A 19,013-nucleotide genomic window follows, 5' to 3' on the forward strand; every position below is an offset into this window, starting at 1 on the left:
CATTCACCAGAACTGGAGTTACATACTGTGTTATTCATTTTCTTCTCTCAAACCAGGGTGGCCCATGTGTAACATGCCAGAACTCCAGCAAGTGCTCTGCAGTTCACCTCTAAAATAAATAAACCGAAGTTCGATGCACTGTGTCCTCAGGAGATTTTGTTCCTGCTACGACTCTACAGTTTGCTTTACATTACCAAAAATAACCTCACCAACCATTGCCAGTGGTGCTCTGCTGTGTTCAACCAGGCATCTTGTAAAGCCTGTGCAGCTACTTCAGTCCTTATTTGCTGGAAACATTGGTGCCAATACACCTGTGTGACAGTGTAAAATAGAATACATCCTGTGTTTGCATATGCAAGAACATTATGCATGTGTAGCATATAATGTGTATACGTAAAGGTTCGGTTATGAGGCCTTATGTATTTTAGTTATGGTACTATTTGAACTAAATGCCGACATTTCCGCTGTTTGAGCCTGATGCCCTCATCCTTGACACATATACAAGTGGGTCCACATCCTCGGTGGAGCCTGCACAGCTGAGGACTCCGTCCAGGTGGCCAATTGAAGAGTTCTTTTACAAAGAAGACAGATTTATGCCAGAAGACCAAAAAGGAGTTTATTTGAAATAGTGCCAATTACTTCTCGTTTTTTTAATTACAAAATATAGGGCACGTTACGTGACTACTGGGGGTTTTTGCTTCTTTCCAGGTACCTCAACTGGTGACTTCAAGCTTATGCAACACAATAGTATAAGGTGGCAATGAAGCAGGCGAGCTGGTGTCGTTAGTTTGTGTCCCTCAGTCTCGGGGTTATGGACGTATTCATAATATTGGAAACCTGGTTGAACAATAATTCCTTAAACAACAAACAGTTCTCGGAAATAAACACGATGTGCAGAATACGCTGCGGTTGCGTTTCTGTAGGCATGGTTGTTGTTAACGCTAACTGTTCAGATTTACGACGTGCTCAACGTTGAATACCTCATAAAACGCAAGTTCTTGCGTGAAACATATTCTTAGGCAAACAACAAGTCCTTCGAGGGAAGGAAATACAGCCAGCCCGTCCCGTCTGTAGACCACGAAACGCAGTAAATCAGAATCGCTTGAAAGCGCGAAGCTGCTTTGAATAATAATAGTAATGATAACGAAGAACACGAGTTGAAACACAGTACAACAAAACATTACACTACCCGGTCTTGTACCATAATCCGTCGAGCAACATCGAGCAACAAAGGGTGGCAGCTTCCAAATATCACAATCGCACTCTACAACGCACTTGCTTTGTTGTCAGATTGCCAACACGTAAGTATAACTGCAACTGACGTAATATAATTGCAACGCCAGTCATCCACCAGGCACTTTCCATTGGTGACGACGATACAACCAATACAACGCTGCGGTGAATCGCTAGGGGCCCACATAACTCGTCAGCAGATACGTCGTAGCCACGGAGATGCTTGGCTTCCTTGTTGTGAACGGAGCAGAAGACTATTACATTCGATGGAAAGGTGCCGCTCACATGTCATACCTGCCAGCGCAAGTGCAGCAAACGATTCACACACAAAAAGGTGCTCATTCTAGCGTGTTATCCGAACGTCAGAACGCCTGCGACCAAGACAAACGTAGTTTAGCTCTCAGACGCGACCTGAGACTTTGTGACCTTCTAGATGCGACTGGCAGGAGCCGCAGGAGCCAGCAGCGGGCTCAGCGGCTCAGCTGCCTATGGCGAGCATTACTTGCCATTGCGCAACACCGGTGATGTAACGAGGGTCCGAAAACAGTCCGCGCAGTTGCTCAATATACAGGAGAAGGCTCGCGGGAGAGGAGGAATGCGGAATAGACAATTCGGGCGCGCGCTTCTCACAGAGTGGAGCGATTTCGCCCGGGAAAATTTCTGGCATGTTAGATTCTCGGCGGGAAGAAAAGTTTCCAGCAAAAAAAACAAACAAACAAAAAACACAAAAATGTGGGAGTCCGGGAAATTTCATAGTCCCTTTAATCAGTAGGTTTTTTTTTTTCTTTCTGTATTTCGGACTCGGCCGGTTTGTTTGTTTTCTTTTTCCGAGGTGTCGTTTGTCGTGTCGTGTGTTTTTTTTTTCTTCTTCTTTGCGCTAGCGTTTTGGTTCGTTTTGAGTGTGTTTGCTTGTTTTTGAGTGCTTCACAGCACGCACTCGGTGTCCGAGACCCGGAACCGATGCAGCATTCGCCACCGCCAGGCAAACGCAACCTCAGTAGCCGATGGAAGGGCCTTGCAGACCATGACTCCGAGACGGGTGCACTACCTTCGCACCAGTGTAAGCCCCAGGACTCCGCTCTTACGACAGAACTCCTGCCACGCATGACGGAGTTATGTTCGTTGGTGGCACAACGCCTGGATGCGGGGTCAGTTTCGCCGCCGCAAGCACAAGCGCCCCAGCGACTGAATTTACCGGTACCTTCTCAGGGTACACCGATTAAAAGTCGGTCGCAGACTTCTTGGATGACCAGCCTATCAGACTGGTATGGGGATCTCATATGAAGTCCTGATACAACGCGTCCTGCAGGTTGATTTGATCGGGGACTCCGCTCGCTGACTTCGGCTGTAGTCGAGGTTTACGTCCGTTCAGGACTTCCAGAAGCGGTTTAAGAGCGAATTTCTTCCCCCGGATTACGAATATCGTATCCTGGAGGAACTGCATAAGCGTACTCAGCATTCAGATATGAGACCTTAGCAGAATTTATTCGGGCCTTGCAAGAGCTGCATAGCAGAGCTGAACCTACTGCTACAGAGGAGCAGCGCGTGGCACGGGCTATTCGTCAGTGCCATCCTCACTGCCGGCACTATCTTCGTGCTCACCGCTTTAATATCCTTGAACCGCTGGCGCAAGGGGCTCGCACTATACAAGGCGACCATGTAGTGGAACTCGAGTATCGCCCCGGCCGCCGCCTGAATTGGCGTTACAACTGCGCTGTTTGTGGTCAGCGGGAGCAGCCTCGCGGTTGAGCGCCTACATGCAGTGGGACTGGATGAGCACAGCCGCAGCCGCGGAGACATCACGCCGAGCACGCGATCCCTTCCGTTATGAACGGAGGGCGATGCCCGCAGGAACGAGCCCTGACTGACCCGTCCTGTCCAATAACCGTGGCCAATCCGGCTATATAGCTGGCGAAACCCCCAGGAGGCCGCGGGAGCAGCGCCATATGTTCCGCGTCAGCAGCGCAGAATGCGCGCCGGCTGTTAGACGTGCGGCAGCCCTGACCACCTTCGTCGGTCCGCAGCAAAGACCAAACCCCCGTAATGGGCCAACGGGAAACGGTTGCAGCCGACGCCAGTAAACAATCGCTCAACGACGTTGGCTGTCTTGGGTTCATTCCATGGTCTTGAGGAAGAGCGCCGTCCGCTTCTACAAGTACTCCTGCAGTTTGACGGTGTCTTCAAGGAGAAATCCGGTATGTCGTCTGTGTTACAGCATAGCGCAGACTGGGGCGACGCTAAGCCCTGGCGTTGTAATGCGAGACCATCGAGTGTGCTTAAGCGTGCTTTGTTAGACGCTGCTCCTGATGAAATGCTCCAAACCGGTGCAGTTGAAAGGTCCCAGAGCCGTTGGGCATTTCCTGTCGTCCTGGCTCCAAAACGTGATGGTGCGGCTAGGTTATGCGTCGATTACCCTCGACTTAACGCAGTTACTGTAAGGGACTCTTACCTCTTTCCGTCCATCGAATCAATTATGTACAGTACTCCCGGGGCAACGCTACAGTGTTTTCAACGCTTGATTGTAGTATAGAGGGATTTTTTTAAAATCCAGGTTGCCCGGGAGGATGTCCCGAAAACAGCCTTTACCTGTCATAGGGTTTTGCTTGGGTTTGTACGGATGCCTTTAGGTCTGTTTAACTCTCCCGCCAGTTTCCAACGGCTAATGGATACCGTATTGGGAGATGCGAAGTATTACGAAGCAATGACATTACTCTGTCATTACATTTACGTTTTAGGGCATAAGCCTCAAAGATGCTATGCATTAGTTTTCTTCCTTGCTTTTTTTGTTATAGGCAATAGCTACCTGAGTGTCCCCCAAATCGATGCCACTAAATCCCCACAGAAGCGAGGCTGATAGGCAGAAACTATAGACAAGATTTATTGCAGTATAGTAAGAGTTGATGCGCAAAGTTGTCACCCGCTAGTCTTGCCCACCTCGGCGACAGGACATCTTTTGCCGTACTGAACACCCGTTCAGCGGAAGCGAATGGCAGAATTTTCGTGTTGTACTGCGCGAACAGTCGGGAACCGATCTAGCGATTCTAGGCTGCGATCCGTATGGCTTGCACCGAATAGTAAAATGTCTCCCGTCCCATGTAACTGACTCGATATACGCACTAAATTCGACCCACAAGTTTTCACCTGCCGGCTCCATGATGCCTTTTCGCTATACCAAAAGTGCCACAGTTCTGTCCTAGCAGAAAAACGGCATATGATAGCACAAGAGAAACTAACACGGTACCATACCAAAACAGCGAATCCCTAGTGCAATTGTCACTTGTTACCCTCATAGAGGCTATGTTTGCATTCCGTTGATTATCCATTACTCCAAATGCGTACAGGAGAAAATCGGTGATATCATCATGTGGACAGTTGTGACACACACACTCTTGCAGAATTCCCCGGGCCCTTCTCTTTCTTTGTTGCCCTGATCTCATTGTTAAAGGCGGGTTGACAAACAACAACAAATAAGTAATGACGATGTAGGGGGCTGTTTTGCTGCTGAGGCAGCACCCTATCCCATTGCTTGAGGGGGAGAAGATGGTGAGATATGATGAAGGCGGGTTAAAAAGAAAATTGGATGTTCCCAATCTTCACGTGGCGCAATGAACATTCGACAAAAGCAACGAGTAATGCCACCCTGCATTACTCAGTCGAAATCTAATGCATTACCATTACTTGCTGGCAAAAAGTAATTCATTATCATTACTCATTGCTCAAAAGTAATGCATTACTCCCCACCTCTGCAACCCATCTGAACGTCTTGCCAGGTGGGCCCTGACTCTACAAGGCTACTCCTTCAACGTGGAGATCAGGCGGGGCTTGATGAACGTGGTAGCAGACGTGCTTTCCCGTGTGCCTCTACCGGAGGGGGGGGGGAGAGGAAGGCGCCTTCTCAACTCCTAGCAGGAGCACAAGTGGCACGAGACGTATCTTCGTCCTGGGGCATGGTCGTGAGCAGAGAGCAGCTCCTAGACGCTCAGAGAGCGGGCGGCCTTTGTCAGCGGGTGTCTCAATGGTTAGCTGAGCGGTCTCGGCGGACACCGGAACGACTGACGGACGGCACGACTCCTATCTGCAAGGCGAGGATGGCATCCTGTTCAGATACATACCCCAGGCAGATGACGATGACGGCTCATCCCCATTCAGAGTCGTGGTGCCACGCAAGTTGCGTAAGTCGTTCGCACGTTACTTTCACGACTTGGCCTTGGCAGGTCACAGCAGTGGCAGGGAAACTTATGAAAAGTTATGTCGGGTTGCGACATGGCCTGGAATGAGGCAGGACGTAACTAAGTATATGTTCGTACTTGTGCAGTATGCCAGAGAGCAAAACCTCGTGGTGGTTTACCCGCTGGGCGCCTACAGCCTGTTCAGAGCAATAGGCCCTGGCAAGTAGTTGCTTGTGATGTGATGGGACCATTTCCCCGTAGTCCTAGAGGTAACCAGTATTTGCTTGTGGTTACTGATTATTTCACGAAATGGGTTTAGCTGTTTCCTCTCAGGACGCTGACTTCCCAGAGTGTGGGGGTCCTATAGCGCCGGTCACCTTGTCCTTCGACGGACTCACCCACTAAGTGATACGGCACGCGGCTTTGCAGCTTCGCTCGCGGATAGGTGGGATGGCCCCTTCGAGGTAAGTGCGTGCCCCTCCGGCTTCACTTACAGGCATTGTCGCTGTGACACGGGCGAAGAAACTGGCCCAGTACGCATATCGCCACTGAAGACTTACCACCTCCGAGACCCCGAGGACGAAGAAGCAGACGTTCAGCCTCCTCCTCAGGACTTGGACCAGGATCCCGTTCCCGGACCTTCCAGTCGCTACAGTTTGCGTCCCCGCAGGCGGCGCACGTAGCCGCCATTATCCTAGTCGCTAAATCCTAGTGCTCTTGCATTGTTCATCTTTATTCTTAGTGTGATTTCTGTTTCGCAGTCTTCAGCTATAATCTTCTGGGTGAGAGCCTTTTCAGGTTCTCGCGGTTTCAAGTTGCTTTCTCACTGGATTCCCCTTTGCTTTCCTCGCAGACTCCTCAACGTACGAGGCCTGCAGACCCTCGTCCCTCAAGCGCCGGTCACTCTTCAGATCCTCCCAGGCCACCTGGCGGACTCTCGACGGTCACCAGGCGATCCGTCGCAACGTAGATGGTCGTGTCGGAGGGACGGCCTACCGATTGTGGTTCTAGGTCCCGCCGTCCAACCACGGTCTCTACGTTCGGATGATGAACGATGGCTCTTCCGCCCTTCGTTTGTTGTTTACGTTTGTTGTTTGTCGATTGCACTTTTTGCTTGCTGTGTCTTCCTTGGCGACGGAACGGACGGGCTGACGCCCCGAGGTTGTGGAAACACGGGTTTTCACACCCTGTTACTTAGGGGCGTGGTTTCTGAATTCTAAGAAAGGTCGCTAAAAGAAATGGGTGTAGTGTGCTCCAATAAGATAGGGGTGGCGCGTTCGTGACGCGTTCGCTCATTTTGGGAGGGTCACCGTTCACCACACGACCCTCATCGCGCGATGCGAGCGACGTGTCGAGTGCCTGCTGCCCTGCGAGATGAGGGTCCAATTCCACGGCTTTCACGTTTTTGGGTAAGACGATGTCTTATTGCGATTTACTGTATGCAAACGAAACGTTACATTCTGAAAGCGCTTTCCACAGATCCGTTTCCACATCCGAGGTGACGTCAAAAGACCTCTCGGTTTCGACCGTTTCGAAAGAAATCTCGATTTTCGCATCTTGCACTTCGTATCCGATATTTAGAAAATCTTTGCTTATGCTGGGATATCCATCATGCGGACATAGCGATCCGAAAGCTGAAGCGGACAATCCAAAGCTGCCGTGAAGGCATTCAGTTTTTTCGAGGGAAACTTGTTCATGCTGGAGTTGGAGAGGAGGTGGACGTAGTGTCAGACGTCATTTCCCAATCTTGACCACGTCGCTGCTTGGAAGCCAACTGTCATATTCTTTGTCGTATCGAACCAGCGAACCAAGGAGCAACTCTGACCGTTCACTCTCTTCTTTCTCAACACTGTGGTTACTGGGCAAGGCTGATTGGCGTCGCGTGTTACGACTAGCACCTCCTCGGCGTAGAAAGGTCCGTCCACTTCCTTACCCTAGTAACCTTCAAGATGCACGACGGGATGGGAGGTGTCTCTCAGGCGGGAGATGGTGAAAATCTGAGGCGACCGACTCCCTTACGAGGTCTCTTGAAAACCTTTTCAGTGCAGTACGACACTCACTTTATCCTCGACTTTGAGCTCTTTTTTCACGGACGGTACGATGGACTTCCCGTTTGTTTTATTGAACAGTTCCAATTCGTTTTCAGTGTTTCTGTTCTTGGTGGTGTCGTACTCGAAGCGCGGAAACAAGGTGGTATTTTCCGGTTAGCCTGAAATAACGGAATATTCTGTTGCACAAAGTCCCTATGACTCGTTCAGCTTGTGAAGCTTTGATTTTAAGAGAAAACGTGGAATACAGTCCACCTTCTTTCGTCCGTGGTACTCCTTGATGGGTTTGTTGTAGGATTCCCCTCCTTTATTGCAAAAGATGCGTGTAGGAATGTTACCTCCTTGAAAAATAATCGCCTTTTTCATTCCGTCAGGACGTTCCGTCTTTAGTGGCAGGATGCTCAGAAAGCGACAAGGGGAATCTAGGGTCACGGGAACATAGCGGTAGCCGCCATTGAACCTCTTGTACTTTCAAAACTCGGCGAGATTCATTTGCCAGATATTTACTTTAAGGGAGATGATGCGCCTCCTGTTAAATATTCTTCTCACCGGATGGTGAGGGGTGTACGTGTCCAACTTTCTGAGACTGGCTGCTGCTGAGGCTCGCGAGTTTTGGGCAGGAAAATGACCCAAGCAGCACGCCAATATCGGCCCAGTATTGTGCCCACATTGGCTGCCAAGATTACAAATAATGGTCCAATATGGGCTGCTCATATTGCCAAGCCGATTTGGGTGCCAATATTTCCGTGATAACGCCAACGGAGAGTCCGTGTAATAAGAAAACATCATCCGGTATAATATCCACCACTGATATTACTTTCTGTTTTTGTTTTTTTTTCATTTCTGCAGATCTTCTTATTGATCCACGTTGCACAGCATTGTAAACACAACACCGTATCGCCCTAAAAACCAAGAACAGGTGCTACGGCCGTCTTGCTGAAGGACCCAGGCAGTACCACAGAACTGCCAATGCTAAACATCCCTGTGTGTATTGGCATCGAGGCGGAAGACCAGTCACAAGGACTGGCTCGAACAGCAGCTCGAACGAGGCTTAGAACGTGTGACGGCCCCGGAGCGCGACCGCCGTGTACCGCTATGCAGCGCGCAATCCACACTTGGTAGTTTATCTCTACGGCTAGGAGAATGGACTGCCGTCTATCCCGGATTGGAACGGGGTGGGGGGGTTGAAGGAGCGTTTGAATGGTGCTCCAGCGCCTCAACTCTGTGCCACAAAACGTCTGGAACGAGACACTCATGAAAAGTGTGCAGCGCAGTTTCATGGCTAGAAGCCTTTATTGGGATCGCAATAGTACGAACCGCAATCGCAATTGGTATCGCGGAGCAAGATGGCGGCAGTTTGCAGCAGGTGGAAAGTTCAGTTGTTGAGTTCCAGTGCATGTTACTCTGGGAATGCCACGTATGTTGACTGTTCCGAACAATGTGTATCATATGGGGAAAGTTATTGCATGTAACGACGTATTGAATTGGGCTTTTAACAGGCTTCAACGTCCAATCTTGCAGTGCTGCTGGGCATTTGTACAACACGGGTACTTACCATTTTCTGCATTTTCAGTCAGTATGGGGGTCCAAGGGCAATTGGGAATACACGGGCGTATGGGGCCCCTAATGCCAGGATTTTCCTCATATTAGCTCAAAGCTGGCAATATATGCGGCCCATCTTGCCGAGTTTGAGCAAATCTGGGGAAAATCCTGGCAAAACTGGTCCCATATTGGACCCGTATCACCAATGACCAGCCAATATGGGTCCAATATTGTGTACTGCTTGGGGAGACGCAGTAGCTTCGAGGCTTTGGGGAACCAGAAAGGTTTCTTCCACGTCTTACGTTGCAACAAATAGAAACGCGCAAAGAAACCGGAGGAAAACCGAAACAGAGAAGCAGCATGGCGCTGTGGGTGGGGCTAGGAGCGCGCCTCCGAACACGCCGACGGTGGCGCCTCGTGTCATTGCGATGAAGAACTTGACAGCTATGATATTCACAGACAGGGAAGACATAAAACAAGATATAGAGGAGAGGACGAATGCATGCTATCTCCAGCGAAGCCGCAGCCGACGGAGCGGTCGCAGCAGGAGCGGCAGTGGAATAAGACCCTGTAGCATCATCGTCATCGCCGCGCACCGAGCTTAGCACGGTCCCCGTGCGCTGCGTCAATTCCGGTGGATTTTCCTCGTGGCCGCCGTTACGCACCCCATTCTCGGCGTGGACTTTTTAAACCACTACCGTCTCACCGTTGACACCTTCCACCGTCGGCTTGTCGACTCTACTACCAACCTGTCTGTGGCCGGCATTTCGTCGACGCGCATCTCCCCACGCCGCGCTCTTCTCGGCGTGAAACCTGCCAATCCGAGTTGTGACTACGGAGCCCTGCTTGCAGAGTTCCCTAGCCTCACCCAACCTCCCGATTGGACTCGCCCGGTGCAACACGACGTGGCACACCGTATCACTACCACCGGACATCCCACCCATGCCAAGCCTCGCCGTCTCGCTCCCGAAAAACTTGTCATCGCACGCCAGGAGTTCGAGCATATGCTGGAAATCGGCATTGCTCGCCCATCTGACAGCAGCTGGTCATCGGCCCTCCACATGGTCCCCAAGAAAACTGGGGACTGGAGACCATGCGGGGATTACAGGGCTTTAAACGTAAAGACCATTCCAGACCGCTACCCCCTGCCTAACATCCATGACTTTACGGCTGGTTTGCATGGGGCCACCATCTTTTCAAAAATCGACCTGCGGAAGGCGTACCACCAGATCCCCATGGCTCCTGAGGACGTTCCAAAGACGGCCATTACCACCCCCTTCGGCCTCTTCGAGTTCCTCAGGATGCCCTTTGGACTCCGCAACGCTGCACAGACCTTCCAAAGGTTTATTGATTCTGTGACCAGAGGATTACCATTCGTTTTCGCGTACGTTGACGACATACTCGTGGCCAGCTCCTCCGCCGAAGAGCACCTCCGGCACCTTCGCCTACTTTTCGAGAGGCTCGCTCACCACGGTATCGTCATCAACGCAGAGAAATGCGAATTCGGCAACACCTCTCTTGAATTTCTCGGCCACCACCTCGACACTAGCGGCATCAGACCTCTTCCGAGCAAGGTGCAAGCCATCCTAGATTTTCCTCGTCCCGACACCATCCGTAAACTTCGCAGATTCCTGGGACTCATTAATTTCTACAGGAGGTTTATTCCTCACTGTGCCTCCACCCTCCTGCCCCTCGAGGAAATGCTGAAGCTTCCTGAGCAGCCCTCCGCAGCCCTCGACTGGTCCCGGAAACGTCAGCAGGCCTTCGACCAAGCCAAGTCAAACCTCGCCAATGCTAGCCTACTGGCCCACCCTGCCCATGACGCCCCGACAACCTTGATGGTTGACGCCTCCAACCAGGCCGTCGGAGCAGTTCTCCAGCAGCATATCTCTGGCTTCTGGCAACCAATAGCCTTTTTCTCTAAGAAGCTTACTGACACCCAAGCCAAGTACAGTACCTTTGGTCGAGAGCTCCTGGCAGCTTACATGTCCGTGCGCCACTTTCGCCACCTGTTGGAAGATCGACATTTCACGTTGCTTACGGACCACAAGCCGCTGGCAGGCGCCTTCCGAAAGTCCAGTTCCCGCTACTCGCCACGAGAAATCCGGCACCTTGCATTTCTGTCAGAATTTTGTTCGGACATCATCCACATCAAGGGATCCGACAACGTTCCCGCCGACGTTCTCAGCCGTCTGGCTACCATTCAGTCTTCCCAGGACTTTTCCCTCGACCGACTAGCTCAGCTCCAGCAAACAGACACTGAGCTCGAAGCCCTTCGACGCTCCCCGTCTGCGTTGATTTTGCAAGACGTGCTGCTGCCCGGTACTTCCTCGCCCGCAATCTGCGATACCTCGTCCGGCACCCCTAGACCGTTCGTTCCAGTAAGCCTTCGCCGGGCGCTTTTTGACAGCATTCACAACCTTGCCCACCCTGGTGTCAGGCGTACTGTCAAGCTTGTCTCCGCAAGATACGTCTGGCCCGGTATCACCAAGGACGTTCGGCTCTGGACTCAGGCCTGCCTGGCCTGTCAACGGTGCAAGATCCACCGCCACACCGTCACACCTCTGTCCCGCTTCCTTCCTCCCGACGCCCGCTTCGACACGGTACATGTCGACATTGTCGGCCCCCTGCCACACTGCGAAGGGAAACGATACATCTTGACATGCGTCGACCGCTTTACGCGGTGGTCGGAGGCCGTTCCCCTTGCCGACATGACCGCCCACTCGGTGGCTGCTGCCTTCGTCAGCACATGGATCAGCCGTTTCGGCGTTCTCTCGGAGATCGTCACCGACAGGGGAAGACAATTCGAGTCCACCCTTTTTCACGCCCTCACGAAGCTTCTCGGCTGCTCGCGTCTCCGGACGACTTCCTACCATCCTGCAACTAACGGCCTTGTAGAACGCTTCCACCGCACCCTGAAGGCCGCCCTCATGTGCATTGGAAACACAGCCGAATGGGTTTCTTCGCTTCCGGTCGCGCTTCTAGGCATCCGCACGGCCCTGCATGCCGAACTCAATTGTTCCCCCGCCGAATTAGTCTATGGCACCACGCTTCGCTTGCCGTCGGAGTTCTACGCTTCCCAGACCACGCCTTCCCCAGGTGACTCGGCAGCCTACCTCGTTAAGCTGCAGCAAGCCTTCCGCTGCCTTCGACCTTCCCCGCCTCGCGAGCGGCACAACCAGTCTCCCTACGTCAGCCCCGACCTTATGAACTCCTCCCACGTGTTCCTGCGGACCGACGCCGTACGCAGGTCTCTGCAACCGCCATACACTGGGCCTCATCCCGTTCTCTCGAGAACCCCCAAGACCTCGATCATCAGGGTCAACGGCAGAGAGGAGACTGTCTCTACCGACAGACTAAAGCCGGCCCATGTTCTGAATCCGGACCTCTCTGCTGAAGCCTTGGCGAGTTTATCTCCACCCTCGCATCCCCCATCAAGCCCTTCACCCAAGACAGTCACTTGGAGACTATAGCTCTCCTCCAGCGGGGGGGCTATGTAGCATCATCGTCATCGCCGCGCACCGAGCTTAGCACGGTCCCCATGCGCTGCGAATAAATCACTTTCGATTGACCTTCCGAGGCTCCCGGTTGTCCCTTCTTGGATCGCGCTACAACCCCATCGAACCCGACGTCCATTCAATCTGTGAAGATGGCCGTTGCGTTGGTTCAGGTCTCGGGAAACCTCCTATGTGGGACCAGTGATTTCCCCAGAAATTCATTGCTGGGAGGGGGGAGGGCGCCCAGCTTTCAAGGGGGGGGGGGTATGTTTGGTGAAGGTTCCGCTTACGGAATTTTTCTTAGACACGGAAAGAATCGTGCCACAATGGTGACATATCTGCACAGCTTTACCGTTTTATTCGTACATGTCAGAACACAGTACATTAGAATACAGATTCATTATGAACGGCATTTCAACATTACGGTGCATAATGACACGACCGACAATGAAAAAAGACTAGCACCTTGTCTCACGAAGCTCAATGAATACCTGGCAACCAACGGTGAAAACCTTAGACGAAAAAAAGCAGAATACCTCGCTTGATTGAGTTGGGCGCAAATGGTTCTTCATGATCCGCATTGACTTTGCGTGCCTGCACGCATTTTTGCTCGTATATGTGCGCAATATATGTGTATTGAACAGTCACTTTGAAATTATTTTAGAGAAATGCATGCTCGATCATCTGCATGGTTGTGGTCCAATACATCCCAAGTTTGACAGTACATGATGTAATTCTCTGCGCAGGACTCACTACTAACTAGAACGTGCTGGTGGCCGCGTTGGTTGGGGTCACCTGAGAAATTTCAGGAAGGGGGGGTTGCAAAAATGCAGGGTGGGTGTACACCCCCCTGAGGGGGGTGTAGGAAAATCTCTGTGTGGGACAAGTCCCATGGAAGCGGCCAGGCTCCTGCAAAGGCTGTGGTTTCTGTTGCATGTGGATGCGCCCACTGCTCTATTTCTTAGGGACAGTTATCTCCTGTCTCTCGTCAGAAGCAATCATGCGGTCGGGCGCTCCGTCGCCGCAATGGATATCTGCGGGAAAGGTGAGTCTCGCCGTGACGATTGTGATTGCGAGTGGGTAGGCGGTGTGTCTGTTTGCCCTACTTGGGTTCCGTAGTGGTTACGTGTTCGCTTCGCACTGCAATTAGGCCTTTTCCTCAATGACGAGCAGTGTTTGTAAGCCTTTTCCTTGATGAGCAGTGTTTCTTTTGTACGTGCTCTCACCTCTTTAGACTTGTTAACAGTACCTTTCATGTGGTCGTACGCGTTCTTGTTTGTAGTTACATACTCTCTACCAGAGGACGTCCGCCTATCCGTATAACTCAACTGCAAAAAGGCCATCTATGCTGTTCTCATATCAGTTTATAAAAAAAAAGTATGTAAAGGTAAAAAATAAACACACTGTATATATCCGACGTTTAACGATCTTGGTAGCAATGTGGTGCAGGTACACATACTTCCAGTACCGTGTGTCCAATACTTCGCACAGTTCACTCAGGTGACCCCGCTGTTCTATTCCTTCCTTTTTTTATTGTTTTGGCTGCAGCGCGTTCTGAAATGCTGCAGCGCACCTTTCAGCAATCATCTCCTCTTCGAAGGGGCATACCCGAGAATGAGGAAATGTCGGGACTCAGGATGTAGCCTATTCCCCTGGCATGTGACTCGTGACATAAATCGGGCGGTGGTGGTGCTTCCGAGCGATCTGCCTGCTGGATCCTGAGGTGCGTGGCTCAAGTCGGTAGCTTTGCTCAGCGCGTGAGCTGAAAACGAAGAACGGCACGTGGAGACTTTTCCATGTCATGCGAGGATACGTGTCTGCTTTCTCCGACTGCAGTCGGAAATTTCGCCATTTTCCTGTGGATTTCGCCAACATGCGGTTGGATGCTTGGTTGCCCTAATAGACGTGTTCAGAAAATCCCAGTGCTCTTTGCGCACGCATTGCATCTATAGCTGGGTGAGCAGTGACAATACACTGTGCAACGAAAATATTTGCACTTGATTCCTGACGAACGGCTTGACAAGCGAGACAAGGCTTCGAGTCATACTAAATGCACCTCACTGCTCCTTTAAAGAATCCCGGATGGTCGAAATTATCCGCAGTCGTATCCCTCGCGACAAGCGGCATGTAGCCACACACATGTGGGGAGGGGGGGGGGTCTCACCGGATGTGTAAATGTACTTATAATTATTATTGATTGAGGGGATGAATTCGTCCCGGTAAATTCGCATTGTTTACTTGCAGTACACGTAGGAAGATATCCTCCGTTCATTCGGGTAAGCAGCGTTACCTGCTACAATAACCATCAGTTCCTCAGACAGCCGCAAGCACCCTTTCAGAATGCTTTCCGCGTATCTTTGTACGCGTATCACCGGTCGGTCTCTTCTGACGAGGAAATCGGTCGGTACACGCTCAATCATTCGTCTTTCTGTGCCCGTCAAACATCGTCACAATCAATCGTCAAGCACGATCTCGATCAAGAAGAAGTAACTCGAACATACAGATCAACAAGCGCCTTTGGAATCTGGGAAGAACTGGAGCGCTCGTCAAAAGGTCAAGAGCTTTGAGTTAAGGTACGCCAGAGTGGGGCCTTATAGGTCGTCAAAGCCGGCAATCTTTTATTTTCTCGCTCCTCTCGCTTTGCTTCTTTTGCTTTCGGTCCTTTTTGAATGCAATAGCAAGTCAAGCCGGCGTTCGATCAACGCCGCCTTGATATACAACGAGCGTCCCCCCTCTCTCCTTCGCACTTAGACGCATAAAGCCGCAATCGACACAGCCAACCGCTGCAGGCCATTTTGAAACACAAGGCTCTCAGTGGATATTCCAGTGGCTGCAGCTGATGACGGCTCGTCGCCATACAATCGTTCGAGGTAAGATGCACGCGCTGCGTGTAGCACATGAGATCGTGCTTTCCTGGGTTAGCTTTGGTCTCGTGGGTCAAAAACTATCGCCCTTTCGAGCAAACGTTTTGCCCTTGCTCCGCCAATGAAACATTCAACGTCTCACACGATTTTAACAATGGAACAGTTTTTCTCCCTTCCCGGGGCAACAAAATTTGACCCAGCTCTGCCAATATGGAATGCGCCATATGAGAAAACACATATTGCCGCCTAGAAGCATGTTCTGCTTTTAGACATAACCGCAATACATGACACGCTCAAGGCAATCGTGCCTATGTATTTCGTACATAATGTGTGGAAAAGATGTCTTCAACCGTTGAGGGATATAACTGGGCACCATTCTGAGTGACAATTGGCTCTATGCGGTATTATGCGGCCAAGTTCTGGTTTTAGATTACATCTACCGGAAGAACACAACTGATACATTTCTAAAAAGGATCCATAGAACGCTGAAAACCAACCAGACTCCTGCCTTGTTATAAAACGGGATGTGCTTTCTATAATGCTTTACAAAATAAGTATTTAAAGAGATTGCAACATTTAGTTTACCGAAAAACAAGCTTTCGGACGGAGTCCGTCCTTCATCAGGTGCGATACATTGAACACTTGGTAGAGATATTTATACTAATGTTCATCAGAGAAAGGGGACAGCGAAGGTGGTGAGGAGGAAATACAAATTCTTATTAGAGAGGACTGAGGGTGCGAAAAATAAAATAAAAAAAAGCGATGTACAGTCGGAGCGTTACCGGAGACCAACTCAGGTGAGCGAACATCGTAAAGAAGACCGCTGGAAGAAATATTACACTGCTGGGGTTTGAGAAAAGATAAATAATGGCAGCACTCGTGTTAAGCCTGCATTCTAACGTACACAAACTGAGAAAAGGCTATCGGTTATTAGGAGTTTTGCAAAAGAGGTACATTCTTAAAATGGGTAAAAAAAAAGGGAAAGAAAAAGTAATAAGCAAAGAAAAATAAAATCTGGAGAAATTGTGACATGTCTGTTGAGAACACAAGGTATATGTACCACAGAATAAAGTTAGAGGGCCCTGGAGTTGGTAAAAAAAGGGGGGATGCATTATACAATACTAAAGGGGATTGCTTTACATACACTTCAAACGTAAAAAAATGCTCAAGAAACGAGCGTGCAGTCCTTGGACTAGACCCGTGCCATATGGGTAGCCTTCAATTATCGTTGAAACCAATGAGCCTTGAACAGTGCATAGCGCTAGAAAACTTCCCAAAGATCATTAGATGCGTTGGACGAGGACAGTGCCTCTGACACAATCTGAGGAGGACGAAGGTGAGCCTGAGGAGAGGCTTCTTTGAAGCAGAACAACAAGTATCGTGATTTGTACAATATATGTAGAGTGCCTCGAGGTCGTATAGTTACGGGAGACCTCAGAGATTTTTAAGCGACAGCCTTGTAGAGCTAACCTCTGTCAAGATCCATCTGTGGCTTCATAGGGTTATCCTGCAGTGCTCTCACCAAGCAGTGTTTGCAGTGCGCTAAATGTTGTGACCGCCGAAGTAACACGACTAACACATTAAACACTTTCACAGGACGTTAAAAGGCGTTTGCTAAGTGTGTTCGGGAGTGGCGAGTGCTATCTGCCCGGATGGTGAAAGGCACACTCTTCTTTCTTTTCTCTTTTTGGGTTTTTGCCTGACGTGCACTTCGTGCTAGTATGACTTAACTGATCGATCGAGTGTTGTGAAGTTAATTGTGAAGCGGGCGATGCACACATAAGACAAGAAACTTGCACTTAATCTTAACTTTGTCGATAAGAGCAGACCGTGAGAGGGATGCCTGTTGCCTGCGCTCATGTAGGGATTCCGCGATCTGCTCCACATGCGAGAGAAAACGTTATATTAAAGGGACTATGAAATATTTTTTGTCGTTTTCATCAGAAAGTAAACATTATTCCGAGTCTACAACCAAGATTTTACCGTCGTCATGCGAGGAGTATGCTCGAGAGCGAATTTAGATGGAACGGCGAAGGGAGTACAGCTGGCGCCGCGCCGTGGCGAGCTGCTCTACGGATACACAGCGAGCAACTTGACGGAACCACGGCCGGGTCCGAGACGTGTCACCGTGACGTGTCGTGGTCCCGTCAGGATCCCGCGAATGCGTTCATCGTGAGCGGAAATCTCCATGATTCCAGCTTCCACTCGATGGTCAGGCGCGGATCTAGGGGGGGGGGGGGGGGTTCAGGTGTCCGGACATCCTCAGTTCGAGACTTCAACATAGGGTTCAGTTGATAAATCCCCGCATGCACGTGGCACTTGTCCATAGCGGCTTGTCCAGCTCCCCCCCCCCCCCCCACCTTCGGGAGAATCCTAGATCCGCCCCTGATCGCAGTCTCATCCTGTGGAATTCGCCAACATGCGGAGAGATGTTGGATGGTTGGTTGCCCTAATAGACGAGTTCAGAAAATCCCAGTGCTCTTTGCGCACGCATAGCATCGTGGGCGCTTGCTGAGCTGGGGAACGTAGAATTAATCCTTCATATTTCGCTTTTGCTGATTTTGACACCTCGTGAACAATGAACCGGTAGGGGAGAAATAGGAAAAGTTTGGAAGCCACCCGTTTCTTTGGTATTAGTAAACTCCCACAGTTCAAAGCGACGCTAAGCGCTCCGGGATTTTCTGAACTCGTCTATTCACATCAATATTGGCGGGACATTCAATGTCATATGCTTCCCGGTGACGAGACGGACAGCTTTTGATGGCACGTAGCAATCGGACCGCCGGAATGGAAAGACTGTGCTGTGCCATCGACTGTTCGTGTTTGTAGCAAACATTTTATGATTGCGATTACGAACCCAGTAAACCAGAAATATCCCAGGGATGTCCAAGAAAAGTCGCACACGTCACCGATGTCCAGGAGGTCCACCAGACGTTATCTGGACGTCCACAATTTGACGTTGACAATCGCCGGATATTGTATCTCCCAGAGACATCTGCAGGATGTAAAAGGAATTGGCCCACCGTGTGGCATTTTTCGCACATATCTGGGACACGTGATGCTTACTACGTGACGTAGGCAAAGCGAGAAACGTTTTGGTTATAGACCTTTATTTGCAGAGTAATCACATCATGGAAGATAGTTTATATTAAAAACACAATATTTGTGAGAGAGGGACGCCAAAAGTTTCAACGGTTATGCTTCGGCGTTGTTGGCACACGCACTAATTAATTCCCAAGACGTTTTCACCGTTACAAGCGTAGTTCACCCCACTGTACACTTACTGAACGTACTCCTACAACTCTCATTTCAGTATATGCTCCATCTAGTACGCCAAAAGAGGCCACCACAGGCCTCCTTAGGTAGTGCTCTTACTCGATATCACATATGTGTGTATGTGCGAGTGCAAGCGGTCTCCCATACCGACAATGCGATACGCAGGTGACGTGGCGTTGCCAAAGTGCTGTGTACAGCGGTTCCATACAGTTCTCAAATAAAAGATGCCGATTATTTATCCAAAACTATTTCTAAAACATGGACAGATAATAGAAACTGAATAATGCATAGTGCTCAGCATACAAGCTAATTTGATATGAAACAGTAAACGTCCCATTCACATCCAGATATCCAATGAAGACGTTCATAGGACGTCCCAGGGAC

The sequence above is a fragment of the Ornithodoros turicata genome, chromosome 9, assembly GCF_037126465.1.
Source record: "Ornithodoros turicata isolate Travis chromosome 9, ASM3712646v1, whole genome shotgun sequence".
NCBI lineage: Eukaryota > Metazoa > Arthropoda > Arachnida > Ixodida > Argasidae > Ornithodoros > Ornithodoros turicata.